The sequence below is a fragment of the Sus scrofa genome, chromosome 6, assembly GCF_054392235.1.
Source record: "Sus scrofa isolate SSC_HxYL_T2T_F1_AM1 chromosome 6, Sscrofa_HxYL_maternal_Yorkshire_Landrace_v2.0, whole genome shotgun sequence".
NCBI lineage: Eukaryota > Metazoa > Chordata > Mammalia > Artiodactyla > Suidae > Sus > Sus scrofa.
In genome coordinates this window covers 66,077,960-66,087,517 of record NC_139388.1, presented here as the reverse complement: position 1 = coordinate 66,087,517, position 9,558 = coordinate 66,077,960, and positions in this window count along the sequence as shown.

Genomic DNA, 9,558 nt, shown 5'->3' with positions numbered 1-9,558 from the left:
TGCGGATTCCATACCTGGCCTCCCTCAGTGGGTTATGGATCTTGGGTTGCTGCAAGCTGCGGAGTGGGTGGCAGATGTGGCTGGGGTTCGGTGTTGCTGTGCTGTGACTTAGACTTCTGTTGCACCCCTACCCTGGGAACTTCCATATGCCCATGGGTGCCTCGTAAAAAGGAAGAAAAAAAAAAAAAAAAAAGATGAAACCGAGCTTCCTCTATTCTTAAAGCTGGAAGTACCCAGCTTTGGAGAGCACTACTGGAAAAGCCCAGAAAAGTTAGAGACCTGTTACTGCAGATTCTATGAAACACAGCGAGGAGTTCCTGTCTTGGCTCATCGGTTAAGGAACCCGACTAGTATCCCTGAGGACTCGGGTTCCATTCCTGGCCTCGCGCAGTGGGTTAAGAATCAGGTGTTGCTGTGAGCTATGGTGTAGGTCACAGACACAGCTGGTTTCCTGATTTGCTTGCTGTGGCTGCGGTGTAAGGCGGCGGCTGCAGCTCCAATTCATCCCCTAGTCTGGGAACTTCCATATACCACAGGGGTGCGACCCTAAAAAGACAAAAGACGAAAAAAGGAAACAAAACCACACACAGCAAGTTCCCAAATCTACACACCCAAATGGTCAGGCCTCATCATGATGACACTCTAGGTCCACTCATGGCTGTCAGCTCTCTCGTTGCTTGTCAAATACATGTAGACTGAAGTTTGGAGGCTGTTTCATGACCAGTATAAAAGAAAATACCCCAGACAGGGCATAAGAGAGAGTTGGAGAGGGATGTCTTTCCTGCCTGGATAATCAGTGATTGTGTCCCAACCTAGCAAGCAACACTTTTATTGAGATGTTTTATTTTTCTCTACCTGAGATATCATCCATTTCTTTTAAAATCTGAAACCTCTCTCTACAGAAGAACCAATGATCACATTTCGTGCCAAGATAGTGTATGACCTTCTAACCGTGGAAGCCCAGGTGCAAAGGGGGCATCTTATCCAGGAGACAAAGTTTTGGGATTTCAAGATCTCATCTCCTTGCATGAGAACTGATTTAGCAATTCACCTGAAATTGCAGCAACAGTGAATGCACAGGGAGTTGAAATTACCTCTTAAAATTTCTTATGAAATGGATATTATAAGAAGTTATTAATAATGATTATAGTTATTCAACAAAATTGACAATATTCTAGAGAAACATTTGTTATAGACCAAAAAAGGTGAAGATAGTGAAATTGATGTGAGACATAGTGAAGTGTGAAATGTCAGAAAATGAAACTGAACCTGTGGATTTCCTGGAAGTTTGGCCACAATCAGTGTTTAATCTAAAAAATGATTCCTATTCAGATTTGAAAACATTGCTCTCTACATCTTGGAGTGACAGGTCGAGGTGACATTTTGAAGCTACTGCTCTAAAAGTAAAAAGGAATAGAGGTACTGTAATGCCATGTGTATTTACTGTTCTAACACATGTTCAGTAAGCCCCTACTTGGTTTCAGGCACAGTGGTATGTTCATGACACATATCTGCAATTGTATGGCCAATTCTGCATATACAGGGAATTTCCTGTATTTAATGATTTCTATCCCAATTCCAGAACTAATTTGTGAGGATGCCTTAATTATCTTGTAGTCAGATTTTGCAATGCTTTACAAAAACCTGCCACAATGCAATTGTTCAATGTTGGAAATGATGGGCAGCTAACTATCAACCAGCATGTAAGAACAGTTAAGCATGAGAGATGTAAGTTTTCCACTACTAGTAAAGAAGATGATAAAATAAGATTGTTATTAACAGGGATGTGGATAAATATATACATATATATGTATGTGTATATATTTTTTGCTTTTTAGGGCTGAAACCACGGCATATGGAAGTCCCTGGCTAGGGGTCAAATCAGAGCTACAGGTGTTGGCCCATGCCAGAGCCATAGCAACTCGGGATCCAAGTCACATCTGCAACCTACACCGCAGCTCACGCCAACACCGGATCCTTAACCCACTGAGTGAGGCCAGGGATCAAACCTGCATCTTCATGGATGCTAGTCGGATTCATTTCCACTGCACCACAATGGGAACTCCTGACAAAAGATTTCTGAAAATCAAAGGAGAAGTCGTCATGGTCTGCAACACTGTACATCATCATCTGCCCTTCATCTCACAGTGCTTCTCTTTTGTTTATTTTTTTTTGCTGTTTTTCGCAGTGCTTCTTTTATGCCCGTGTCTCAATAAGGAGTGTTCAATGGACAAAGGAATGAAATAAGTTGGGTAGGACTACACTGGAAGCTATGAAACAAACTAAATGGAATATTGAGGGTAACTACAAGGATATTTATGAACAAATACTACAAAACAAGGAAATGTTAAGGAGAGGCAAATTCCCAGGGAAGTATCACTAAAGAGGTATGAAACTGAGTTATAATTTCCTTCAGAAACACAACAAATAGTTTTTATAATAAGCATGTCCCATGCAATATTTCTCCTTTACTTCCATGTATATGTGCATATGGAGTTAGAAAAAAATTTCAAATTTTACACGACCAGATATTGTTGTCTTATTTTATCTTTTGTCTTTTTGGGCCGCACTTGCGGCATATAGAGGTTCCCAGGCTAGGGGCTGAATCAGAGCTGTAGCTGCCAGCCTACACCACAGCCACAGCCATGCCAGATCCAAGATGCATCTGTGACCTATACCACAGCTCATGGCAACACCGGGTCCTTAACACTGAGGGACTGAACCTGAATTCTCATGGATGCTAGTCAGATTCATTTCTACTGAGCCACACTGGGAACTCCCAGAGGCCTTGTTCTTTAAGGGAGAAAACGTCCACCAGAAGAATAATATTCCGAACATGAAGTGGAACATGACACAGCCACTTGGTCATTTTGGGCTCCTTCACGTAGGCAAAAGGGGAAGTGCTTTACTGCCTGGGTGATGATGAGTACTCTTTATTACCAAGAGTTGCTGCTCTCAGTGGGTCCCTAGAGCAAGATGTCCCAGATCGAGGGGATACCCTGGAGAAGGTCACGGTAAATGCATGTCCAAAAATAAACCTGCAGCAACATGATGAAGGCAGAACCCCTTGGAGTCAGACTGTTCTCGATTTGAATTTTTGGTATATCCACCAAGTTGAAAAACAAACAAAAATGAAGAAACCTCAGCCTACCTGAAGGCCTGGCAGAGACAAATTGGAAAAATGGGTGAAAATTAAACTAATGTTCAACATGTGACCGGTTAAGAAAATAAGACATCTCACTATTATAGATACCCTTTTCCTTTTTCAGGTGAGTGAGGTTGACTATACACATTGACAGTGGACACGGCAAATATAAACTGGAACTCACGCCTTTTCTTAGGAACCTAACAAGAGTAGTTGTTTGTCCAGTACTTTCAGCTTTTTACTTGCTGTTAGGATGGAGTGGTCAAGTGTATCTTCTTACACGCCAGGACAGAAAATGGAATTCCCTCTAGCTGTTCCTGTTTTGTTCATTTCTAAGGACTTTGAGTTCTTCTTTCCTATTAAGAATCTAAAACTTGTATGTCTAAAATTATCTGCAGGAGTTCTCGTCATGGCGCAGTGGTTAACAAATCCAACCAGGAACCATGAGGTTTTGGGTTCGGTCTCTGGCCTTGCTCAGTGGGTTAAGGATCCGGCGTTGCGGTGAGCTGTGGTGTAGGTTGCAGACGCGGCTCGGATCCTGCGTTGCTGTGGCTCTGGCCATATGCCGCGGGAAGCGGCCCTAGGAAAGTTAAAAAGACAATAAATAAATAAATAAATAAATAAATAAATAAAATAAAATTATCTGCAAATAGGCACACTTACACATTTAAAGCATTTTCTCTCAACCACTCAAATCTCTAAATTTTGACTGTCATGAGCCTTATGGAACAGAAAACCTTAAGTTTATGTATGTATGTATGTATTTATGTCTTTTTGCCTTTTCTAGGGCTGCTCCTGTGGCATATGGAGGTTCCCAGGCTTGAGGTCTAATTGGAGCTGTAGTCGCTGGCCTACGCTAGAGCCACAGCAATGCCAGATCCGAGACGTGTCTGCGACCTATACCACAGCTTATGGCAACGCCAGATCCTTAACCCTCTGAGAAAGGCCAGGAATTGAACCTGCAACCTCCTGGTTCCTAGTCGGATTCGTTAACCACTGAGCCATGATGGGAACTCCGAAAGCCTTAAATTTAGATATAACTATCTTAAATTTTTCAGTTAATATTTTGAGCACATTGAGATTTTAAAAATACAACCAGACAGTGGCATCTGCATTTGTTTCCTAGTTGTCGCTTGAAAACTATTCTCTTTTGATTTCCCATTCTATAATGCCTGTTGACCTTCGTAATTTTTCACTTTCTTAAGAGGCACTTGGTTTGAGGATTAAATGAGAACTTCAAAGAAGGAATTATACCAGCAAACTGCCTCTGGCCTTGAACTGTAGCACTTCCCTGGGTCCAGAGCCTGCCAGCCTACCCTGCAGATTTTGGACTTTCCAGGCCATCACAATCACCAGCTAAGACCTTTAAAAATACACCTCTTAGAGTTCCCACTGTGGCTCAGGGTTAAGAACTCAACTAGTATCCATGAGGATTCGGGGTTCGATCCCTGGTCTCACTCAGTGGATTAAGGATCCAGCATTACTGTGAGCTGTAGTGTAGGTCCCACATGTAGGTCCTACTCGGATCTGGCATTGCTGTGGCTGTGGCATAGGCCTGCAGCTGCAGCTGATTTGACCCCTAGCCAGGGAATTTCAATATGCCATGGGTGAGGCCCTAAAAAAGAAAAAAAAAATACACCTCTCTCCTTTCTCTCTACACACACACACACACACACACACACACAGATCTGTTTCTCTGGAGATCCCAATACATCATAGACCTGAACACTTAAAATGGTAAGATGATAACTTTTTGTGTTGTGTATTTTACTAAAAATTTTTTAATTTTAAAATTAAAATTAAAATTTCTTAGTGATTTTAAAAATTCACTAAGAAATTTTATGACACAAAAACAAAGCTTAAAGACCCTACTGAAAAAAAAAAAAGGAGTTCCCATTGTGGCGCAGTGGAAACAAATCCGACTAGGAACCATGAGGTTGTGGATTCGATCCCTGGCCTTGCGCAGTGGGTTAAGGATCTGGCGTTGCCGTGAGCTGTGGTGTAGGTCACAGCCATGGCTCGGATCCCACGTTGCTGTGGCTGTGGTATAGGCCAGCAGCTACAGCTCTGATTAGACCCCTAGCCTGGGAACCTTCATATGCTGTGACTGTGGCCATAGAAAGGCAAAAGACAAATAAAAAATAAAGACACTACCAGTAAAAGGAAGTCAAATAAGAAGAGGAAAATTTAGGAAGTTCCCTTGTGGTGCTGCTGGTGAAGGATCTGGTATTGGAATTCCCATTGTGGCTCAGCGGTAGCGAACACGACTAGTAACCATGAGGATGCAGGTTTATCCCGGGCCTTGCTCAATGGATTAAGGACCCGGGGTTGCTGTGAGCTGTCATGTAAGCTTGCAGCTGCAGCTCCAATTTGACACCTAGCCTGGGAACCGCCATATGCCTTGGGTGGGTCTCTAAAAAAAAAAAAAAAAAAAAAATGGACCCAGTGTTGCCGCACCTGTTGTGTCGGTTCAATTCCTGGCCCAGAAACTTCAACATGCCACAGGTACAGTCCTAAAAAGAAGGGAAAAATTTAGAAAGACACATCAGTGGACTCTTGTGTACAAGGCAATTGATTCAAAATTCTTTTATTGATAATACATTCATATGAAACTGAATTTCCTTTTAACTTACTAGTTTCAGGGAATGCCCTTTTGGCACAGCGAGTTAAAGATCTGGCACTGTCACAACTGCAGCTCAGGTCATTGCTGTGGCGTGGGTTCAATCCTTGGCCCATGTGGCCAAAAAAAAAGAGGACAAATGTTGCCAGCCATCTTCTGCAATATTTTCTGAGCTTCTTTGCTGAACACTCCATCTTGTCCTGCTTTACCCCATCTTCCTGCTTGAAAAACAGTTGCAGTGCTGGTAAAAGACTTAAGCTTAAGAACAAAGACTTAAAGGCGTAAGTTATTCACAGGGTCAGCTGAATGAGGACCTAATGCATTGGTCTAGGCACGCCAGACCTGTGCCGATTGGCATGCCATTCGCACAGCATGATATTCCCTCTTAAGAATAAGAGAAAGAGGGAGTTCCTGTGGTGGCGCAGTGGTTAACGAATCTGACTTGGAACCATGAGGTTGCAGGTTCAATCCCTGCCCTTGCTCAGTGGGTTAAGGATCCGGTGTTGCCGTGAGCTGTGGTGTAGGTCGCAGACTCGGCTTGGATCCTGCGCTGCTGTGGCTCTGGTGTAGGCCAGCGGCTATAGCTGCGATTCGACCCCTAGCCTGGGAACCTCCATATGCCGCGGGAGCGGCCCAAAGAAATAGCAAAAAGTCAAAAAAAAAAAAAAAAAAAAAAAAAGAATAAGAGAAAGAGGAACCTCACAACCTCACGGCCCCTAGTGGTTTATGAGGGGTCGTTAGCAGAATGTGCATTAGCAAAGAGAACCAAGGTGCAAAGCTAGGCAGGCCATTTGCGGAAGCACAGTGAGGATTCTCTAGATGCTATGCTTAGATAGCTAAGGCCAAGCTTCCTCAAATGCTAATGATTGTTAAATACCTAAAGGTCAGAGTAAAAGCTTAACCATCTGTCAACTATGTGACTTTTAAAATAATAAAAACAAAAAACCTATATCCCGCACCTATAGCCCCCTCCTCCCTTGACGTCATCCTAAAGAGCACAATAAAAGCAGTGTGGTTTCTTGAGGCGGGGCTCTTGGTCCCAGAGACATTGAGTCCCCCAGTTCCCACCTTTAATTAAGATAAATGTCTCTGTTGTGTCTTGTTTTATGTTAACTTTTTCCTTAAGTTTCACAGCACCTGTTCTTCACCCCTAACCCACTGAGCTGGTCTTGGCAGACAAATAAATTACTTAGTTTCAACTTCACTTCATACTTTAAACAACTTTTTCTCAGTGACTGTCAGAACATGAAAAGCATATTTGCTTAGGAACAATGCAACGCTCACATATAAGAGACTTGCTTATTCTTATTTGATGTTATTCCTTTGTACATACGAATAAAACAAAAAATACATTTATGCACTTAGTGAAAACAGCCATATAGGAGTATTTGCATATATAAAAGACTAGAAAAAGACTAGAAAATGCAAACAGCCATATAGGAGTAATTGCATATATAAAAAACTAGAAAATGCAAACTGTAACATGTACCTGAGATGGCAAGTTGGGTAGGGTTAGGAGAGAGAGGATAACAAAGAACAAAGAGCCCAATGGAAATTCTCTAAGTAATGGGCATGCACTTTATCATGCCTTTGGTGATGGTTCCCTTGTGCAGATATGTGAAAATACATTTTAAACTTTTAAAACATTTGGAGTTCCCGTTGTGACTCAGCAGGGTGAGAACCCAGTTAGTATCCATGAGGATGTCGGTTCCATCCCTGGCTTCACTCAGTGGGTTCAATACCCCGAGACGCCTTAAGCTGTGGTGTAGGTCACAGTTGCTGCAGCTCTGATTCGACCCCTGGCCTGGAAACTTCCATGTGCCTTGGGTGTGGCCCTAAAAAGACAAAACAGAAAAAACTTTAAAATTTTTTATTGCAGTTGATTCACAATATTGTGTTAATTTCTATTCTATAGCAAAGTGAATATATTCTCTTCCATTACACTTTATCACAGGATATTGACTATATTTCCCTGTGCTATATAGTAGGACATTTTTTATCCATCCGATGTTTAATAGTTTTCATCTGCTAATCACAAACTCTCAATACTTCTTTCCTTCACCCCCATTGCCTCTGGCAACCCCAAGTCTGTTCTCTATGTCTGTGAGTCTGTTTCGTAGATGAATTCATTTGTCACATTTTAGATTCCAACATTTTGCACTTTTAATAAATGAAGTTTAGTGTATGTCGGTAAAGCTGTTATTAAGTATTCTATATAAAATCTGGATCTCCTGTTTCTCTATATACCCTATCAGTCAAACTTATGATCATCAGCACCCATCTCCATGTCTTAGGCAGGTCAATTCTGATTCCTTCTCAAAAGATGAGAAAATGACGAGAAAAACTTATTATGGGAAAATTACACTAAGCTAAATAAACGAGTGGCAAAGAAATGAAAAACGATTGATTATACGTATAGAAAGTATCCAGAGTAGTCAAATTCATAGACTAAGTATGAGAAAGAGGTTGCCAAGTTGAATAGGTAGGGAGTAGGAAAAGTTAGTTGTTTCTTTTTGTTTTGTTTTGCTTTGCTTTTTAGGACCACACCCGTGGCATGTGGAAGTTCCCAGGCTAGGGGTCAAATCAGAGCTACAGTTGCCAGCCTACGCCACAGCCAGAGCAATGTAGGATTCAAGCTGAGTCTGGGACCTATACCACAGCTCACGGCAATGCCAGATCCTTAATCCACTAAGCGAGGCCAGGGATCAAATCCGCTACCTCATGGTTCCTAGTTGGATGCACTTCCGCTGTGCCACGACAGGAACTCCAAAAAGTTATTGATGAAAAGAATTCTGAAAATTAGTTGCACAATATGCGAATTCTTATTTTTTGGCCACACTGGGACATATGGAAGTTCCCGGGCAAGGGACACCACAGCAGAGACCAAAGCCACTGCAGTGACAATACTGGATTCTTAACTTGCTGCAACACAAGAGAACACAATGAGTTTGGTGTTTTGTTTTTCTTTCTTTTTTGTTTTAGGGTCACAACTGAGGCATATATAAGTTCCCAGGCTGGGGGTTGAATCGGAGCTATAGCCACTGGCCTAGACCACAGCCACACGGGATCCAAGCCATGTCTGTGACCTACACCACAGCTCACGGCAACACCGGACCCTTAACCCAAAGACCGAGGCCAGGGATCGAACCTGCATCCTCATGGATCCTAGTCAGGTTTGTTAACCACCAAGCCATGAAGGGAACTCCTTCAATGAGTTTTGTTTTTGTTTTTTGTCTTTTCCAGGGCCACACCTGTGGCATACAGAGGTTCCCAGGCTAGGGGTCCAATTGGAGCTGTAGCCTCTGGCCTACGCCAGAGCCACAGCGACACAGGATCTGAGCCAGATCTGCAACCTACACCAGAGCTCATGGCAATGCCGGATCCTCAACCCACTGAGCAAGGCCAGGGATCAAACCCACAACCTCATGGTTCCTAGTCAGATTCGTTAACAACCGAGCCACGATGGGAACTCTTCCCCATACCCCTATGAGTTTTTAAAGACACTAAATCATGCAATTATAATGGTAAAGGGTAAATTTTGTTATGTATATCTTACTACAATAAAATATATACATACTATATTAAAGTAGTTCTTAGGGAAAGATTAGAGCAGATATTTTTCTGAAGTCCTTCCCTATCTTTGATACTCCTTCAAGTGTGAACTTTTTGGCGCTTGAATGAACTGGGAGTTACGGCTAAACATATGCCCATGATCGCTGCAGTGAGGCCTATCTCCACTGCGAAATCTCTGATGGAGTTGGAGTTTCACCTAAAGACTTATATTCACTGTTCT